Source organism: Mobula hypostoma, chromosome 6 (assembly GCF_963921235.1).
Source record: "Mobula hypostoma chromosome 6, sMobHyp1.1, whole genome shotgun sequence".
Classification (NCBI taxonomy): domain Eukaryota; kingdom Metazoa; phylum Chordata; class Chondrichthyes; order Myliobatiformes; family Myliobatidae; genus Mobula; species Mobula hypostoma.
Window position 1 is genome coordinate 8,611,272 of NC_086102.1, and position 21,379 is coordinate 8,632,650.

The following is a 21,379-nucleotide window of genomic DNA, read 5'->3' on the forward strand; positions in this document are numbered from 1 at the left end:
GAAAGCATATTGGAGCAAGGAAGGACTACGCTGCTCAGAGGGATCATGAAAGTGATGAAAGTAGTGGGCCAACTATAACAGTTTTTGTAGGCAACACATCTGAGAAAGCTTCTGATATGTTCATCAGGCAGTTATTTGCAAAAAGTAGCGATGTTTTAAGCTGGAAGGGAGTTCAAGGAGCTTCAGGAAAGTCACAAGCATTCAGCTTTTATGAGTATAAAGAATGAATCTACTTTGTGTGCATTAAAGATTTTGCATGAATTTCAAGTGGGAGACAAAAAGCTGTTTATAAAAGTAGATGCAAAGACCAGAGCTCAGCTGGAAGAATGATTGGCCAAAAAGAAAGGAGTCAATGGAGATACAAAACAGAGGGTTCATCAGCTGTTGTTGTGGATGAGGAAACCAAGAGGAGAGATCAGATTGTAAAGAGAGCAATAAACGATTAATAAAAGAATGCTCCAGTGAACTAAATGCACCTTCCCAAGATCAAGATACACATCTTAGAAAAAAGAAAAAGGAGAAGAAGTGTCCACAGCTGTTATAACCTCTTCCTGCAGTCTCATAGTCAACTTTTACAGCCATCACAGAGGAGGACCCAGAACCTGAGTTCGCTTCACAGCCACATCTCACCTGCCAAGCAGAGCGATGCCCCTTGTCAGGAAAGACCTTATCCCCAAAGAGTGAGAAATCCCCCACAGTGATTAAATCTTTAGGCCTGAAAGGGACAATTTAAAATTTACTGTGCTGTGGATGGCTGTACATAGTAGTTGTGTTATAATATATGTGTAGTGTTGAGATGAATTCTCTATTGACTTGGAGTTTATAGCTAAGCAGGGTGGAATGTTGTGTGTTTAATATTTCAGTAATTGCCTATATCAGCATTCTATTACATGATACATGTGCACCTCACTTAAAGTAAACACGAAGTTAGATTTGCGTTCTGGATCCCGTGCATTCCTTTGATTTAGTTTAATGTTTTGAAGTTACAAAACATAACACAAAAGGCCTGTTCCTGTAATATATGGATCTATGATCTCATACTAATGTAATCCTGATGGATAATTTGCCATATCTGAAGAAAATGAGGGGTTGGTTCCAAACTCCAGACTAGAAAATGGATTAGTCAAAAAAAATATCAGATTTCAGAGGTATGTTTTTTTTTACATAGAGAGTGGTGGATGTGTGGAACAAACTGCCAAGGATAGTGGTAAAGGCAGATACATTAAGGACATTTAAAAGACTCTTAGATAGGTACACGGATGATAGGAAAAATGGAGGACTATGTTAGAGGGAAGAGTTAGATTGATCTTGGAATAGGTTAACAGGTCAGGACAACATCATGGCCAAAGGGATCTGTGCTGTGCTGTAATGTTTTACGTCCTTGGTTCCAAGTTAGAGTAGGAGATGTCAGACGTAGGTTTTGTTACACGGAGAGAGATAGATGCCAAGAATACATTGCAGGGTGGTGGTGGAGGCTGATACATTAAGGACATTTAAGAGACACTTAGATAGGCAATTGGATGTACAAAAATTGGAGTGTTTAGGAGCTGTGAGGGAGGGAAGGGTTATACTGATCGTGGAGTAGGTTTATATAGGTTAGAACACAATCAGCGGCTGAAGGACCTCTACTGTCCTGTAATGTCTTATGTTCTGTGTTCTTAGTGGGGTAGCTCACTAACCATAACCCACAACTCACTAACCATAACCCAGACATCTTTTGTACGTGGGAGGAAGCTGAAGCACCCGGAGGAATTACACATAGTTATGGAGAAAATGCACAAACAGTTATGGGATTCAGTGATCACTGGCACTATAAAGTGATTAGACTAACCACTATGCAATTTGCCGCCCCTATAGTTAGGATAGAATGTCAAAGGTCTTATGTCCAGATTGGAAATGTCACTTACTTGAGGGCTTAGCTTTATGGTGAGAGGGGGAAACTTTAAAGAAGATTTACAAGACCATTTTTTACATACCAATAGACCACAGAACATAGAAGCAGCATTAGGCCATTCGGCCCATCAAGTCTGATCCACCATTCATCATGCTGATTTATTTTCCTTCTCAACCCCATTCTCCTGCCTTCTCCCCGTAACCTTTGATTCCTCCTACTAATCGAGAACCTATCAACCTTTGCTTTAAATACATTAATTTAATTATTTATTTAGTGATACAATGCCAAGTAGGCTCTTCTGGCTCTTTGATCCACACCTGTCCCAGCAAACCCACAGCCCCGATTAATCCTAATCTAATCACGGGACAATTTACAATGACCAATTAACCTACCCGTATGTCTTTGAACTGTGGGAGGAAACTGGGGGACTCAGAGAAATCCCATGCATTACATGAGGAAGATGTACAGAGAGACAGAGACTTCTTACAGAATGGCATCAAAATTGAACTTCGAACTCCAGAACACGCCGAGCTGAAATAGCGCCATGCTTACCACTACGTTACCATGATGCCAAGTGACTTGGCCTCCACAGTTGCCTGTGACAATGAATTCCACTGATTCACCACCCTCTGGCTAAAGAAATTCCTCCTTGTCTCTGTTTTCATCAGGACTGAGAGGTGCCAGCAACATGCTTCCAGGAGAAGTGGTGGAAAGAGTTATAACAGCAACATTTAAGAGGCGTTTAGTCATGTCCATGAACAATGGAATTAAAGTGTGTGCCCACTGGGAGAGGCGACACTTCACCTGTGAATCGGCTGGGGTGATATACTTCGTCCGGTGTTGCCGATGTGGCCTTCCATATATTGGCGAGACCTGACGCAGACTGGGAGATCATTTCGCTGAATACCTACGCTCTGTCTGCCAGAGAGAGCAGGATCTCCCAGTGGCCACACATTTTAATTCTACATCCCATTCCCATTCTGACATGTCTATCCACGGCCTCCTCTACTGTAAAGATGAAGCCACACTCAGGTTGGAGGAACAACATCTTATATTCCATCTGGTAGCCTCCAACCTGATGGCATGAACATTGACTTCTCAAACTTCCACTAATGCCCCACCTCCGCCTCGTACCCCATCCGTTATTTATTTATATACACACATTCTTTTTCTCTCTCTCCTTTTTCTCCCTCTGTCTCTCTCACTATACCCCTTGCCCATCCTCTGGGTTCCCCCCCTCCCCCTTGTCTTTCTTCCTGGACCTCCTATCCCATGATCCTCTCATATCCCTTTTGCCAATCACCTGTCCAGCTCTTGGCTCCATCCCTCCCCCTCCTGTCTTCTCCTATCATTTCGGATCTCCCCCTCCCCCTCCCACTTTCAAATCTCTTACTAGCTCTTCCTTCAGTTAGTCCTGATGAAGGGTCTCGGCCCGAAACGTCGACTGTACCTCTTCCTAGAGATGCTGCATGGCCTGCTGTGTTCACCAGCAACTTTGATGTGTGTGGCATACTATGGTGAACTGTTTTATATTTTATCCTCTAAGTACTCCAAGATATGTGTAATCCATGCCTCATACCCTCCATTGTTAGCCCTCCATTTTTCTTTCATCCATGTGCCTATCTACCTCTAAGAGGACCTTAACCGTCTCGTAGGGTTTAGAGGCTTGGGTGTCTCAAGGACCTGGAGGACTATGCCGGCTAGAGTCAGAGGTTTACGCTTTGGCTCTTGATAGGGTCGCCCATACCAAACAGGTCAAAGAGTAGAGACCAGACTAAGAGTGGTCCATCAGTCCTCCAGCTTCAGGGGTTCCGCTCAGGGCTAACAACCCAGAATGGTCAAAGAAATTGTTACAGAAACAGCAATGAAGGATCCTTCCATACCTATGTGCCACAGTATGGACAGACAGAGAAGGAAGACCTCCACTGTTGCTGTAGACACCAGCAGTATGTGCTTGTCTAAGGGTTTCTTAAATGTCTCTAATGTAATTGCCACTACCACCAGTCCTGGTAGGGCGCTCCACGCACCCACCACTCTCTGCGTAAAAAAACCCAGCACATTCTCCCTTATACTTTCCACCCTAAAAGAATGTCCCCTACTGACTACAGATGAACTTAACAATTCCCAATCACTCCTTTATACAAAACTGCAAAACGTCGAACTCCTTCGCACCTCCTCCCACTTGGCAACACTTGCATGCCGTCCCCAGCACATTCTTAGACTGTGCTGATTGTTTAAGCAAACGGTGCATTTCACTGAGTGTTTCAATGCACAGCACATACTTTGATAATAAATGTAGTTTGTACTTTGTACATTGTATGTGATAAGTAAATGAGACTGAATCTAAATGCTGTACCAATGGAGAAGATTGCTACACTGAAAGATTATTGTCTTGGATGAGACATTAAATAAAAGCCTGATCTACCATGGATTGGAATGTTCTTTTGGTGCTACTTTGAAGAGCATTAGATTTCCCCCTGGTGTCCCGAGCCAATATTTACTCTGCTATCAGATCCCAAAGCTGAACTACTGATGATTACATTGCTACTTACGAAGTCTAAGTGCTGGCTGTGTTTCTTGCATTGCCAGAATGATTGCACATCAGTACTTCACTGGCTATGAAGCAGTTTTGGAGACACAAGAGGCAGCAGATGCTGGAATCTGGAGCAACACACATATCGCTGGAAGAACTCAGCAGGTCAGCGGCATCTGTGGAAGGAAACGGGCAGTAGAGGGGTGATGGCCGTTTTGAAGAGTTGAGGGGGAAGGGGTGGAGAAAGAGCTGGCCGATGAAGGAGGGGAAAGTAGGAATAGCGACTGATGCCGAGGTATGATGGGTAGAGGTGATAAATGGCTGCATCCTCAGATATACAGTGGAGAGCATTCTGACTAGTTGCATTACCAACTTGTATGGAGGAGACACTGCACGGGATCAGTAAACTCAGCCAGCTCCATTATGGGCACTAGCTTCACATCATCAAGGAATTCTTCAAAAGGCAGTGCCTCAAAAAGGTGGCATTCATCATTAAGGACCCTCTTCTCATTACGACCATCAGTGAGGAGCATGAAGATTCATCATAAATTTAGATGCAGCTTCTTCCCCTCCGCCATCACATTTCTGAATGGCCGATCAACCCTTGAACACTATCCTTTTTATGCGCTATTTATTTATTTTTTGCAACTTATAGTGATTGTTGTACCTGTGCGCATTACTGCTACCACAAAACAACAAATTTCGTGACATAGTTCACTGATAATAAATATTATTCTGATTCCCGCTGCTTTGCCAAAGAAAAGCTCCTCTGATGAAACAAAGTGCCAAATCTCTGCACATATGCCTGCCTGCTATGCAGAAACAAATTATACAGATATTTCCAGGACTTGGGGACCTGATTTTAGGGAAAGATTGAATAGGTTAGGAATTGATTCACTTGGGCACAGGAGAATGAGGAGAACACACAATGGAGGAACTCAGCAGGTCAAGCAGCATTTATGGAGAGGAATAAACAGTCAACTTTTCGGGCTGAATCCTTCATCAAGACTGGAAAGGAAGGGGGAAAAGGCCATAGTAAGAAGATCATAAACCTATGGTTCAGTCCATCATGGGTAAAGTTCTCCCCACCATTAAGAAAATCTACACAAAAGGCTGTTGGGAAAGCAGTATCCATCATCTGGGATGCCCACCACCCAGCTCTCTTCTCGCTGCTGTCATCAGGAAGAAAGTACAGGAGACTCAGTTCTCACAGCACCAGGTTCAGGAACTGTTATTACTCCTCAACCATCAGGCTCTTGAACCAAACGGGATACCTTCCCTCTACTTCACTTGCATTATCATTGAAATGTTCCCACAACCAGTGAACTCACTTTCAAGGACTCTTCATTTCATGTTCTCAATATTTATTTATTTATTATTATTATTGTTATTTCTCTGTTTTGGTATTTGCACATTTTGTTGTCTTTTGTGCACTAGTTAATCACCTAAGTTGGGGCAGTCTCTCGTTGATTCTATTATGGTTATTATTCTATGGATTTATTGAGTATACCTCCAGACAATGTATCTCAGGGTTGTATATGGTGACATATAGGTACTTTGATATTAAATTTACTTTGACTTTTGAACTTTGCTTCTGATTCTGAGGTGATGGAATCTGATAGGGAAGGAAAGTGCAGCACAATAAGGAAGTGCTGGGGTGGGGGCGAATGGAAACATTGGGCAAGGGGGGGTGGGGGTGGTAAACAAGTGGACACAGTGGAAGATTCCTCCCAACCTCTGCTGTTATTTCCACTTCCCCTCTGACACTATTTTTATTTAGAGATATAGCACGGTAACAGGCCCTTCCAGACCAAAGGGCCAGGGCAGGCCAGTTACCCCAATGTGACCAATTGGCCTACTAACCCATTCACCTTTGGGATCTGGGACAAAATCAGAATACCCAGAGGAAACCCATGCGGGAACATACAAACTCCTTACAGACAGTGACTGCAATTGAGTCCGGGTCACTGATGCTGTGACAGCATTACAGTAGCATACCACACCCCGGGCTGTCCTGAGAGAAGGGTGAATACTGTTCCAGAGGGGCATGAGGTGGCCTCCATTGCTTGGGTGAACTGAGAGGGCATTGGGCTCAGATCCCTGTATTCAGAGGGGCAGAGACAGGCGTCTCACAGCGTCTAGTGTGCTAACGCAAACAATCTCAGAAAAGCTGGTGGTAGCCTGGGAAGAGTTCTCTTTACCAGCTGCTTATTAATTTTTATCTCCCCACTTATCATCTGCCAGCTCTTGTTATTCAGAGATGTGGAAGCCATAGAAAAGGTGCAGAGGAGATTTACAAGGATGTTGCCTGGTTTGAGAAGCATGCCTTATGAGAGTAGGTTGAGTGGACTCGGCCTTTTGTCCTTGGAGCGACAGAGGATGAGAGGTGACCTGATAGAGGTGTACAAGATGATGAGAGGCATTGATCGTGTGGATCGTCAGAGGCTTTTTCCCAGCTAGCTGAAATGGCTAACACAAGAGGGCACAGTTTTAAGGTGCTTGGAAGTAGATACAGAGGAGATGTCAGGGGTAAGTGTCTTTTTTTTACCAGATTTCATGAATATTTACAGAGGACTCAAAAGGTTGTTAATGTGGTCTTGAACACCATATATATCCAAGTGATACTCAATTTCTAGGCTAGACACTATAGGACCAAAGGGCACAGCTTCAGAATAAAGGGACAGAGAATGATAATCTGTAGAATTCGTTGCCTCTGAGGGCTATGGAGGATGTCATTGGATGTATTTAAGGCAGAGCTTGATAGGTTCCATATTAGTTACATTAAGCATTATGGGAAGAAAGCAGGAGAATGGGATTCAAAACATCAGCCATTATTGATTGGTAAAGCAGACTCAATGGGCTAAATAGCCAAAGTCTACTCCTATAACTTTTGATCTTATTATCTTAAAGTGCTTAATATTTGCTAGGATTGTGCAGCCCATGTTTCAGCTGTCCCCAGTTGCTCAAGCCTATTCTGGAGCATAATACAACCTTTTGAAGAAAGACTAGGCACCAATTGATCCACACCTGATTCAGGATGTAGTGCAAGGTACTTTCTCATCAGAAAGGGAAGATAGATTATGAAATAAACTCACACAAAATATAAAAATGGATAGTAAATGGATATATAATGCAGAAAAAGGTGGCTAAAGTGAATGTAGGTCCCTTGGAGGAACAGAAGGAGGATTGGATACTGGTTAATGAAGAAATGGTCAAGGCTTTGAATTACTATTTTATGTCAGTCTTCATGATGGAGAACACATCCAGCATGCCAAAGAGAGATGTTATGGATGCGATGGGAAGTGAGGACCTTGATACAATAGCTATCACTAAAGAGATAATGCTGAGCAAACTTGTGGACCTGAAGATCAACAAGTCCCCTGGTCCTGATGGAATGCATCCCAGGGTACTGAAAGAAATGGCAGACGTTAGAGGCTTTGGTGATAATTTACCAAAATTCTCTGGACTCTGGGCAGGTCCCGGTGGATTGGAAGATAGCAAATGTCATGCCACTGTTCAGAAAAGGATGTAGGCAAAAGGCAGGTAACTAGGGGCCAGTTAATTTAACATCTGTAGTTGGGAAAGTGCTTGAAGCTATCATTAAAGAAGAAATAGCCAGACATCTGGAAAGAAATAGATCCATCAGGCAGACGCAGCATGGATTCAGCAAACGCAGGTCCTGCTTGAAAAATTTACTAGAGTACTTTGGGATATAATAAGCACAGTGGATAGAGGGGAACACCTGGGCATTACTTACCTGGATTTCCAGAAGGCATTCGATAAGGTGCCGCATAAATGACTTATCCATAAGATAAGGATGCATAGAGTTTGGGGGTGATGTTTTAGCATGGATAGAGGATTGGTTAACTAATAGAAAGCAGTGATTTGGGATACATGGGTGTTACTCTGGCTTGCAATCAGTGGTGAGCAGTGTGTCACAGGGGTCAGTGCTGGGCCCACAACTTTTCACGATATACATTAATGATCTGGAAGAGGGGACCAAGTGTAGTGTATCTAAGTTTGATGATGATACTAAATTGAGTGGAAAAGCAAATTGTGCAGAAGATACGGGGAGTCTACAGAGAAATATAGATAGATTAACTGAGTGGAGGACAAGGGTCTGGCAGATGGAATACAATATGGGTAAATGTGAGGTCATCCACTTTGGAAGGAAAAATAGAAGAGCAGCTTATTATTTAAATGGTAAAAAACTGCAGGATGCTGCTGTGCAGAAAGACTTGGGAGTGTTTGTGCTGAAGGGTGGTTCGCAGGTGTAACAGACTGTCAAGAAGGCAAATGGATGTTGGCCTTCATTGCTAGAGGGATTGCATCTAAGAGCAGGGAGTTTGTGCTGCAACTGTACAGGGTACTGGTGAGGCCACACCTGGAGTACTGTGTGCAGTTCTGGTCTCCTACTTGAAGAAGGATGTACTGGCTTTGGAGGCAATGCAGAGGAGGTTCACCAGGTTGATTCCAGAGATGAGGGGGTTAGACTATGAGGAGAGATTGAGTCGCCTGGGACTGTACTCACTGGAATTCAGAACAATGAGAGGAGATCTTATACAGCATATAAAATTATGAAAGGGATAGATAAGATAGAGGCAGGAAAGTTGTTTCCACTGGTAGGTGAGACTAGAGCTAGGGGACATAACCTCAAGATTTGGGGGGAGTTGATTTTGGACAGAGATGAGGATGAACTGCTTTTCCCAGAGGGTGGTGAATCTGTGGAATTTTCTTCCCAATGAAGCAGTGGAGGCTACTTCAGTAAATATAGTTAAGACAAGGTTGGATATATTTTTGCATTGTAGGGGAATTAAGGGTTGTGGAGAAAAGGCAGGTGGGTGGAGATGAGTCAATGGCCAGATCAGCCATGATTTTATTGAATGGTGAGTAGACTCGACAGGCCAGATGGCCGACTCCTGCTCCTATTTCTTATGTTCTTATGTTGAAACGTATGTGTTTACTCTCTGAGGAGGCTGAAGAGGACTGTACTGTGCACATCCATACTCACATCATTCTACAGATTAAGCAGAGAGCATCATGACAAGCTGCAACACTGCATGGTACAGAAATTTCACAGCCGCAGACAGGAAGGCTCTGTAACAGGTAATCAAGACTACCCAAAACATTATTGGCACCAGTCTGTCCATCATCAAGGATATATAGCACTGTGCAAAAGTCTTAGGCACATATACGGTGCCAAAGAATTTTGCATAGTATCGTAGTAATTTTATGTTTTGCACTGTACCGCTGCCACAAAAAGAAAACAAATTTCATGTCATATGTGAGTGATGATAAACCTGATTCTGATATGGGGGCAAGGAGAGGGAAGTCATGGTTGGGAAAAGGGGAAGGGAGAGGGGAGGGAGCAGGAAGCACCAGAGATACATTCTGTAATGATTAATAAACCAACTGGTTGGAATGAAATGGCCTTGTCTGGTGCCTCATGGCTGGGTATGTCTGCACCCTTACCACCCCCCACCCTGGCATTCCTTCTCTGCTACGTATCCCCCGCCTCCCCTGTGACGACCCACCCTCACCACTCCCAACATTCTTTGCACCCGCTAGATTTACAAACTCATTTTTTGCTCCATGTAGACAAATACAGCTATATACATGTGCCTAAGACTTTTGCACGGTACAGCATTCAAAGATCAAAGATTCTAAGTCCATTTATTATCAAAGAATGCATAAATTATACAACCTAGAGATTTGTTTCTCACGGGCAGCCACAAAGCAGGAAACCCAAAAGAGCCCAATTAAAGAAAAAAAATAAAAACCTACACCTGATACACAAGAGGGGATAAAAACACAAATCATGGAAACAATTGAAGAGAACAATGACATTCTATACCAAAATTGGGTCCTTAGATCTGAACCCTGGACCAGCCCACTTATCAGTTTGTCGTATGAACGGTACAGAGCACAACAGACAGGGCGATCTTCATAGCCTCAGCATCATAGAGAGAGAGGAGTGGCCATCGCGGAGAATGAGTGAATCCGGCTCTCGTCCCAGATCCTGACACCCTGTCTTGCCAGTCTGTCTGGGATGGTGTAAGTTGACCAAACAATGAAACAGCGAAAGGCTCTGGTGCTCTGGAGAGGGAAAGAACATCTCGGAGTGTGAGCAAAATAAGCTCCTGCCTCCGATCTGGGATGTCATATCGCACATATACATTTTGTATATACAGAAAGGTGTCAGAACTGGGCCAGTAATCTCACTCAACCTGCTCATGAAAGACTTGTCACACTCCCATCAGGGAAGAAGCTATGTAGCATACACTTCAGGACCACCAGACTCAAAACCAGTTGCTTTGTCCAAGCAGTAAGGCTGATCAACATCTCCATCCACTAACCCTCCCCTTCGCAGCCAATGATCACTACTTTATCATTTCCTGTCAGTCATCTTACGTACAGACACTCCTGTGCCAAGCGTCACTTACGGACACACATTCATTTGATGTTGATAAGCTCTCTTCTGTATTTATATTTATTGTGTGTGGGGTGGAGATACATTTCTACAGAGGGAGGTGTAAGGTGTCCCTTCCTTCCTCTAGCCTGCAGGACACCCTCGAGCAAAGTGTAGCACCTGCTTAGCCCCCCGATCAGGGTCACATGAAGCCATGGAAGCAGGTGGTGGATGGTCATACGAGCAGCCGGTGCATATCACAAGTCCTGGTTATGCGATCACTGACGCTAGACACACAATCTCTGAAGAGTATTGATTGTGGCCGGGGTCACCGGTCTTGTAAAGACACTGCCCAGCAGAAGGCAATGACAAACCACTTTTGTAGAAAAATTTGCCAAGAACAATCATGGTCATGGGGCTGTGATTGCCCATGTCATATGACACAGCACATAATGATGATGATAATTCTTATGGTGTTCTTTATCTTATTGTGTTTTCTTTGTGCTGCATTAGATATGAGTAACAATTATTTCATTCTCCTTTACACTTGTGTGCTGGAAATGACATTAAACAATCTTGAATCTTATACCTTGAATATTGAAACGTGTTTGTATTAACAACACACACAGATCAATATTCAAGGGGGCTTTGGGTTTCTAACATTCTGTCATTCATTTTTTGGGGTTTTTCTACTGTTTCATGGATGTCCGTGAAGAATAAGAATTTCAGGCTGTGTACTGTATGCATTCTCTGACATTCAATTGCACCATTGAACATAAATATGTAGCCTACAAGTTCATCATCCAAATGCCAGAGGTGGTCAGACCATGTCGGGGGGAACGGTTGGTCTGAAGAGGATCTTTCAGAATGGAGAACGGCCAAGTAACCAGATTTCAGGAGGGCTTCTATTTGGGGTTGTAGAGCTGGTCCCAACTCCTTGGCAAAACTAACTTTAATTCCGATTCCTTCTTGCAAACCTTGGCGGAAGATCATCTATTCTGAGGATCCGGGATATGAAATGTGCAGAGTGATAGAGATGGATATGAAGAAGATTGGATAAAACAAAGGAAAAATTACAGTGATCTGAAAGAAGAAGGGAATGGAAATAAACTATCTGGGAAACTATTTAAGAGTCAAGACCCCCTTCTCCATTGTAACATTCAATGGATCTTCCTGAAGGTCCATACTGTCAATAGTGATACATCAAGAACATTTACATAAGATGTCAAGGTCAAAATAAAATTAGTATCAAAGTATGTATATATAACCACATCCTACTTGGACATCCATTTTCTTCCAGGCATTTAAAGGAAAATAAAGACATGCAATACAATTCATGAAAAACTGTACACAAAGACTGACAAACAACCAAGGTGCAAAAGAAGACAACCTGTGTAAATGAAAAGAAAATCATAACACTGAGAGTCCCCGAAAGTGAGTCTGTAGATCATAGATTCAGTTCAGTTTTGAGGTGAGTGAAGTTATTCATTCCGGTTCAGGAGCCTGATGGTTGTAGGTTCAAGAACTGTTCCTGAACCTGAAGGTGTGGATCTAAGGCTTCTGTGCCGCCTGCCTAATGGGAATAGTGAGAAGAAAGCACCGTACAAGTTGACAATATTAAGAGGGTCTATACTCATAGGGAATCATCTCTAATTGTTTCCAACATGGTCCATTGGAATGCAAGAAATGCAGATCCCTGAAGTGAGACTCTCTTGGAGATGCCACATGGCGAATGATATTTTACAGTGTTAGCAATTATGAGACAGACATACTTACTTTATCTTCCACTTCATCAGTATTGAGTCGCATCAATGTGGATTGCTCTCCTCCTGCAACAGAAAAGATGGACGTGAGCAGGGATGACAGACTGGCTCGGAGGGTAACTTTCTCTCTTCGCACCTCAGTGCTGCAATGTCATAGGCTCAACTCCCACTCCAGAGGTTCTGGAACAGGAGTATAAACTTCAAATTTCAAGGAAAATTCATTATCAAAGTACATAGATGTTACCATGTACAACCCTGAGATTCATTTTCTTACAGGCATTGCAGTAAATACAGACAATGGAATCAATGAAAAAAGTGCACAACAAAACTGATAAACAAGCAATGTGCAACAGTCAACAAGCTGTACAATTACAAAAAGAATAAAAGAAAAAAACCATAACAATAAAGAAATGAGAAATAAATATTGAAAACATAAAATGAAGAGTCCTGGAAAGTAAGCCCAAAGAATGTGGGAACAGCTCAGAGTAGTATAGATCATAAGACCATAAGATATAGGAGCAGAATTATGCCAGTTGGCCCACTGAGTCTCATGGCTGATCCAGTTTCCCTCTCAGCCCCAATCTCCTGCCTTCTCCCCGTAGCCCTTCATGCCCTGACCAATCAAGAATCTATCAACCTCTCCCTTAAATATACATAAAGACTCGACCTCCACAGCTGCCTGTAGCAAAGAATTCCACAGATTCACCACTTTCTAGCTGAAGAAATACCTCTTCATCTCTGTTCTAAAAGGACACCCCTCTACTCTGAGGCTGTGTCCTCTGCTCTTAGACTCTCCCACCACGGTAAACATCCTCTCCACGTCCACTCTACCAAAGCCTTTCACCATTCGATGGGCTTCAAGCAGGTCACCCCTATTCTACTGAATTCCAGTGAATACAAGCCCAGAGCCATCAAATGCTCTTCTTCTGACAAGCCATCAAATCCTGGAATTATTTTCATGAACCTCCTGTGATCCCTCTCCAGTTTCAGCACACCCTTTCTAAGATATGGGCCTGAGACTGCTCACAATACTCACCAGTGCTTTATAAAGCTTCAACATTACATCCTTGTTTTATATTCTAGTCCTCTTGAAATAAATGCTAACATTGCATTTGCCTTCCTCATCACAGACTAAACCTGCAAGTTTACCTTTAAGGAATCCTGCATAAGGACTCCCAAGTCCCTTTGTGTCTCAGTTTTTTATATTTTCTCTTCATTTAGAAAATAGTCAATCCTTTAATTTCTTCTACAAAAGTGCATGACACTACACTTCCCAACAATGTATCCTATTTGCCATTTCTTTGCTCATTCTCCGAATCTAAGTCCTTCTTTAGCCTCTCTACTTCCTTCAAACTATTTTGTTTCCTCCACTTATCTTCATATCATCTGCAAACTTTGCAAAAAAAGCCATCAATTCCAAGATCCAAATCATTCATATATAATGTAAAAAGAATTGGTCCCAACACAGACCTCTGTGGAACACCACTAGTCACCGGTAGCCAGTCAGAAAAGACTCCCTTTATTCCCACTCTTTTGTATCCTGCCAACCAGCCACTGCTTTAACCATGATAGAAATCTTCCCTGTAATACCATGGCACATAGCTTGTTAAGCAGCCTTCAAAAGCCATCCGAAAATTCAAGAACAAAACATCAACCGATTCTCCTTTGTCTATCCTGCTTGTTACATCTTCAAAGAATTCCAACCTATTTGTCAGGCAAGATTTTCCCTTGAGGAAACAATACAGACTACAACCTACTTTACCATGTGCCTCCAAGTATCCAGAGACCTCATCCTTAATACTCAACTCCAACATCTTCCCAACCACTGCAGTCAGACTAATTGGCCTACAGTTTCCTTTCTTCTGCCTCTCTCGCTTCTTGAAGAGTGGAATGACATTTGTAATTTGCTGCTCTGCTGTCATCCCTGCCAGTGTTCTTTTCCAATCAATTCTGGCCAACTCCTCCCTCATGCCTATGCAATTCCCTATACTTCACTGTAATACTAATATATCTGACCTTAGCTTCTCCTTCTCAGATTTCAGGGTGAATTCGATCATATAATGATCACTCTTCTCCCAAGGGTTCTCTTACCTTAACTCATTAATCAATCAATCCTAATTTTCTCTGAGGTCTTACCTAATTCCGCTTCCACAACCTCTCCACTAACTGTTCTAGCACTCTGGTTTCCAAACCCCTGCAATTCTAGTTTAAACCCCACCATGCAACATTAACAAACCTTCCTGCAAACATATTTGCCCCCCTCCAGTTCAGGTGCAAACCATCCCTTCTGTACAGATCCCACCTTCCCTAGAAGAGAGACTAATGATCCAAAAATTTTATGCCTTCCCTCCTGCACCAACTCTCTAACCATGTATTAAACTGGGTAATATGCCTAGTTCTAGCCTCGCTAGCATGTAGCACATGTAGAATTTCTGAGATCAAAACCTTGACGCCCTGCCCTTTAACTTAGCCCCCAAGTCCCTAAACTCCCAATGCAGAACCTCGTCACTCGTCCTACACATATCATGGACCATGACTTCTGGCTGTACACCCTCCCACTTAAGAATGCTGAGGACTCAGTCCGAGATATCCCAGAACCTGGCACCAGGGAGGCAACATACTACCTGGGAGTCTCGTTCTCACCCATAGAACCTCCTGTCCATCCCCCTACAACTAATGAATTCCCTGTCACCACAGTGTGTGTCTTCTTTCCCCCTTCTCATCTGAGTCAGAGGCAGACTCAGTGCCAAAGGCCCGACCACTGTGACTTTCCTCTGTTAGGTCATCCCCCGGATAGTATTCAAAGTAATATACCTGTTTTTGAGAGGGGTGGCCACAGAGGTACTCCAATGCCAACTCCTTAACGCGGTTTGTTAGAAGCTGCATCTGGATGCACTTCTCACGCTTGTGGTCACCAGGGACACTGGAGGTCTCCCTGCCTTCCCACGTCCCGCAAGTGGAATATTGCACTAGCCTGCCTGGCAACTTTACCTAGCTGAGTAGATATAAAGAAAGAAAAAAAACTTGAGATTTTCTTTCCCTGAGTGAAGCCTCTCTTTGCTGAAGCCTTGAAGAGTTAAAGCCTTAAGATCACCACTCTGAATGTCCACTCAGACGACAGCTGTTGAAGCTCAAGTACCACCCTGCCTGAGCTGCATCCTCCCGAACTCTTCATGAAACCAAGGCTCTGCCTGCTCCTTCAAGTAGATGTATGAAGTATAAAATGAATGAGGTCGACGATCTGGTGGAGTGGCATTGCCTGAAGCTCATACAGTGTCGACAAGACCAAGGAATTGATTGTGGCCCTCAGGAAGGGGAGGTCAGGAGAGCACACTCCATCCCTGATTGAGTGGTCAGCAGGGAAAGAGTGAGCAGCCTCAAGTTCCGAGGCATCAACATCTCAGGAGATCCATCCAGCCCATTCAGTCCGCTCCACCATTCCATCATGGCTGATTTATTATCTTTCCCAACCCCATTCTTCTGCCTTTTCCCTGTAACCTTTGATGCCCAGACTAATCAAGAATTTATCAAACTCCAGTTCAGGTATTCTCAGTGAAATGGCCTCCACAGACATCCATGGCAATGAATTCCACAGATATACCACTGACTCAACCTGCAAGTTAACCTTTAGGAAATCCTGGAGATTATACCTTTATTCTTTCTACAAAAGCACATGACTATATATTTCCCTGCATTATGTTCCACCTTCCACTTCTTTGCCCATTCTCCAAATTTGTACAAGTCCTTCTGCAGACTCCCTGCTTCCTCAACACTACCTGCTCCTCCACCTATCTCTGTATCAGCTGAAAACTTAGCCACAAAGCCATCAATTATGCCATACAAATAATAACATGTAACCTGAAAAGAAGCTGCCCCATTACCTATCCCTGCGAAACACCATTAGTCACTGGCAACCAACCAGAAAAAGCCTCCTTAATTCTAACTCTTTGCCTCCTACCAGTCAGCCAACCTGCTATCTATGCTAGTACCTTCCTTGTAATACCATGGGCTTACTCAGCAGCTTCATGTGAGGCACCTTGTCAAAGGCCTTCTGAAAGTCCAAGTGAACTTGAAAATTTCTATAGATCTAAAGCAACACACACAAAATGCTGGAGCAACTCAGGAGGTCAGGCAGCATCTAAACAGTCAACATTTCACGACCCTTCTTCAGGACTGGAAAGGAAGGGGGAAGATAGAACATAGAACATAGAATAGTACAGCACAGTACAGGCCCTTCAGCCCACAATGTTGTGCCGACCCTCAAACCCTGCCTCCCACATAACCCCCCACCTTAAATTCCCCCATATATCTGTCTAGTAGTCTCTTAAACTTCACTAGTGTATCTGCCTCCACCACTGACTCAGGCAGTGTATTCCACGCACCAACCACTCTCTGAGCAAAAAACCTTCCTCTAATATCCCCCTTGAACTTCCCACCCCTTACCTTAAAGCCATGTCCTCTTGTATTGAGCAGTGGTGCCCTGGGGAAGAGGCGCTGGCTATCCACTCTATCTATTCCTCTTATTATCTTGTACACTTCTATCATGTCTCCTCTCATCCTCCTTCTCTCCAAAGAGTAAAGCCCTAGCTCCCTTAATCTCTGATCATAATGCATACTCTCTAAACCAGGCAGCATCCTGGTAAATCTCCTCTGTACCCTTTCCAATGCTTCCTATAGTGAGGTGACCAGAACTGGACGCAGTACTCCAAGTGTGGCCTAACCAGAGTTTTATAGAGCTATATCATCTCCTTGCGACTCTTAAACTCTATCTGTCGACTTATGAAAGCTAACACCCCATAAGCTTTCTTAACTACCCTATCCACCTGTGAGGCAACTTTCAGGGATCTGTGGACGTGTAACCCCAGATCCCTCTGCTCCTCCACACTACCAAGTATCCTGCCAGAATAAAAAGATGGGGGAGGGGAAGGAGAACTAGCAAGAATGTGAGAGTTGAATCTTGGTGGGCAGGGAAGATAAAGGGCTGGAGAGGAAGGAAGCTGATAGGAGAGGAATGTGGACCATGGGAAAAAGAGAAGAAGGATGGTCACCAGAGGGAGGTGATTGGTGGGTGAGAAGAGGTTAAAGGCCAGAGTGCAGAATAGAAGGAGAAGGATGGGTGAGGGAAAAGCATTACAGGAAAGAGAAATTAATATTCATGCCATTGGGTTAGAGAGTACCAAACGGAATATGAGGTGTTGCTCCTCCACCCTGTGAAAGGCCTCATTGTGGCACAAGAGGAGGCCATGGACCAACATGTTGATATGGGAATACGAATCATAGAGGGATCACAAGTGGAGAGAGTGAGCAATTTCAAGTTCCTGGGTGTCAAGAGCTAAGGATCTAACCTGCTCCCAACATATCAATGCAGCTACAAGGAAGGCAAGACAGCGGCTATATTTCATTAGGATCTTGAAGAGATTTCTTTGTCAACTAAAACACTTGAAAAACTTCTATAGATGTACCAGGGAGAGCATTCTGACAGGCTGCATCACTGTCTGGTACGGGCGATGGGGGGCTACTGCACAGGATTGAAGGAAGCTACAGGAAGGCCTAATATTAGTCAATTCCATCATGGATCCTAGTCTCTATAGTACCCAAGACATCTTCAAGGAGCAGTGCCTCAGAAAGGCAATGTCCACAATTAAGGACCCTCATCACCCAGGGCATGCCTTTTTCTCACTGTTACCATCAGGGAGGAGGTACAGGAGACTGAAGGCACACACTCAGCGATTCAGGAACAGCTTCTTCCCCCCTGTCATCCGATTCCTAAATGGACATTGAACCCATGAACACTAGCTCTTTTTTTTAAAATATATACATTTTCTGTTTTGCACTATTTTAGTCTATTCAATCTACATATATACACTTACTGTAATTGATATACTTATCTTTTCTTATTAATATTATCATGTATTGCATTGAATTTCTGCTGCTAAGTTAACAAATTTCATGACACATGCCGGTGATAATAAACCTGATTCTGATTCTGAATTAAAATGGTTGGCACTGGAAAATTCTGCTTCTGGCAGATGGAGTGGTGGTGCTTGATGAAACAGTCCCCCAACTTACGCAAGGTCTCACCAATGTAGTAAAGGTTACATCAGTTGGAATGTGATGACTAGTTGCATCATATACACAAATGCTGGAAGAACTCAGCAAGTCGAGCCCAACCTTTTGAGTTCCTCCAGCATTTTGTTTGTGTTGCTCAAGATGTCTAGCATCTGCAGGATCTCTTGTGTATATGGTCCAACCATAGCTGATCCAACACCGACCCTTGCGGAAAAGCAACAGTCACCAGCAGACATTTAGAGAAGGTCCACTTTATTCCCATTCTTTCTCTTTTGCAAGTCAACAGATCTTCTATACATGCTAGTACCTTTCCTGTTATACCATGGCCTAATATCTTGTTTAGAAGGCTCATGTGTAGCACCTTGCAAAGGCCTTCTGAAAATCCAAGCCGCTGCCCCTCTGACCCTCAACGCAGGTGCCCCTCGGGGCTCTGTACTAAGCCCTCCCCTTTTACTTTCTGTATACCCATGACCATGTCGCCACCCACAGCTGCAATCTGCTAATTACATTTGCTGACAACACTACACTAATTGGCCTAATCTCAAATAATAATGAGGCAGCCTACAGAGAATAAGTAATCACCCTGACACAGTGGTGTCAAGAAAACAACCTCTCCTTCAACGTCGCAAAAACAAAGGAGCTGTTTGTGGACTACAAGAGGAATGGAGACAGACTAACCCCTATTGACATCACTGGATCTGGGGTGAGAGGGTGAACAGCTTTAAGATCCTTGGTGTAAACATCACTGAGGATCTCACGTGGCCTGTACATACCGGCTGTGTGGTGAAAAAGGCACAACAGCGCCTCTTTCACCTCAGACGGTTGAAGAAGTTTGGTATGGGTCCCCAAATTCTAAGAACTTTCTATAGGGGCACAATTGAGAGCATCCTGACTGGCTGCATCACTGCATGGTATGGAAACTGTACCTCCCTTAATCACAGGACTCTGCAGAGAGTGGTGCGGACAGCCCAGCGCATCTGTAAATGTGAACTTCCCACTAATCAGGATATTTACAAAAACAGGTGTGTAAAAAGGGCCCAAAGGATCATTGGGGACCCAAGTCACCCGAACCACCAACTGTTCCAGCTGCTACCATTCGGGAAACGGTACCGCAGCATAAAAGCCAGGACCAACAGGCTCCAGGATGGCTTCTTCCATCAGGCCATCAGACTGCTTAATTCATGCTGATGCAACTGTATTTCTATGTTATATTGACTATCCTGTCATACATATTTATTATACAGTAAATTACTATCATTGCACATTGCACATTTAGACAGAGACGTAACATAAAGATTTTTACTCCTCATGTATTTGAAGGATTTAAGGTTGCGAAGAAAAAGCATTTCAGGATGTATATTGTATACACTTCTCTGACATTAAATTGTACCTTTGAACCTTTAAAGTCAATTCAATTCAATGACTCGCCTTTGTCTATTCTACCTGTTAATTCCTCAATGGTCTGGTATGGAAACACCACTGCACTTAAAAGTAAAATCTGACAAAAAGTATTGGACATGGCCCAGTCCATCATGGGCAAAGCCCTCCTCACCATTGAGCACATCTACATGGGGCACTGTTTCAGGAAAGAAGCATCCATCGTCGAGGACCCCCACCACCCAGTCCATGCTTTCTTCTCACTGCAGCCATCAGAAAGGTACAGGAGCCTCAGGACTCACACTACCAGGTTGAGGAACAGTTATTATCCCTCAACCCTCGGGCTCCTGAACCAGAGGGGATAACTTCACAACTTCAATCACCCATCACCGAACCTCTCCAACAACCAATGGAATCACTTTCAAGGACTCTTCATTTCATGATCCTGATGGTGAAGAGTGCTTTACCCATGATGGACTGGGCTGTATCCACTAATTTTTGTAGGCTTTTCCATACAAGGGCATTGGTGTTTCCATACCAGGCCATCATTCAACAAGGCAATATACTCTCCCACCACCTGGAGGGAGTCTTGATCATAAGCGGGCCGAAACTCCTGAGGACAGGTGGCACATCAACTGATGATCCCACTGGTGATAACTCAGGACAGTTAACATCTTAGTCCATGTGTATGTTTTAACACTGCCCCAGTTCTTCCAGGATCCTTGTCACAGCCCGGTTTAGTTGGAGCACATACACTAAGAACAATTCCCTCCTTCCCCAACACTGCTGCCAATGCCCCACAGATTCAGATACAATTCAGTCTTTGAACCACACTGGAACAGCATCTTCCCTCCACCATCACATTTCTGAACATTCCATGAACCTATGACCAATATATTACTCTTTTTATTTCATTATTTATTTATCTTTTTAAATTTTATATCATTGCACTGCTAGTCCTGCTACAAAACAACATTTCACATCAGTGAAAATCTGATTTGGATTCATTACACCCTTGCAAAGTAGACCAGTCCTTGGGTAATTATGGCAGTATTGTGAACAGTTTTCAGCCTTATCTAAGAAAGGATGTGCTGACATTGGGGAGGGTCTAGAGGAAGTTTACAAGAATGATCCTGGGAAGGAAAGGGTTAACATATAAGGAGTGTTTGATGCCTCTGGCCATGTACTCGCTGGAGTTTAGAAGGATGAGGGGAAATCTTATAGAAATCTATCCAATATTGGAAGGCCTAGGTAGGGTACTGCCAGGCAGGTTGGCTGGGGTCACCAATCTTGTAAAGAAACTGCCCAGAAGACACAAGCAAACCTCTTCTGCA

General features: G+C 43.6%; 1 long non-coding RNA gene across 11 annotated transcripts in view; it reads right to left on the bottom strand.

The window, feature by feature from the left end:
• Positions 1–21,379, bottom strand: part of LOC134347806 (uncharacterized) — a 293,384-nt gene that overhangs the window by 239,285 nt on the left and 32,720 nt on the right. For 8 of the 11 annotated variants that reach the window (XR_010018264.1, XR_010018265.1, XR_010018263.1 and 5 more), the window contains one exon: positions 12,613–12,665. This is a non-coding gene — a long non-coding RNA (uncharacterized LOC134347806). Of the gene's footprint in view, positions 1–4,446; positions 4,604–12,612; positions 12,666–21,379 lie in introns of all 11 variants that reach the window. The other 3 variants (XR_010018266.1, XR_010018260.1, XR_010018262.1) reach the window with 1 other exon arrangement.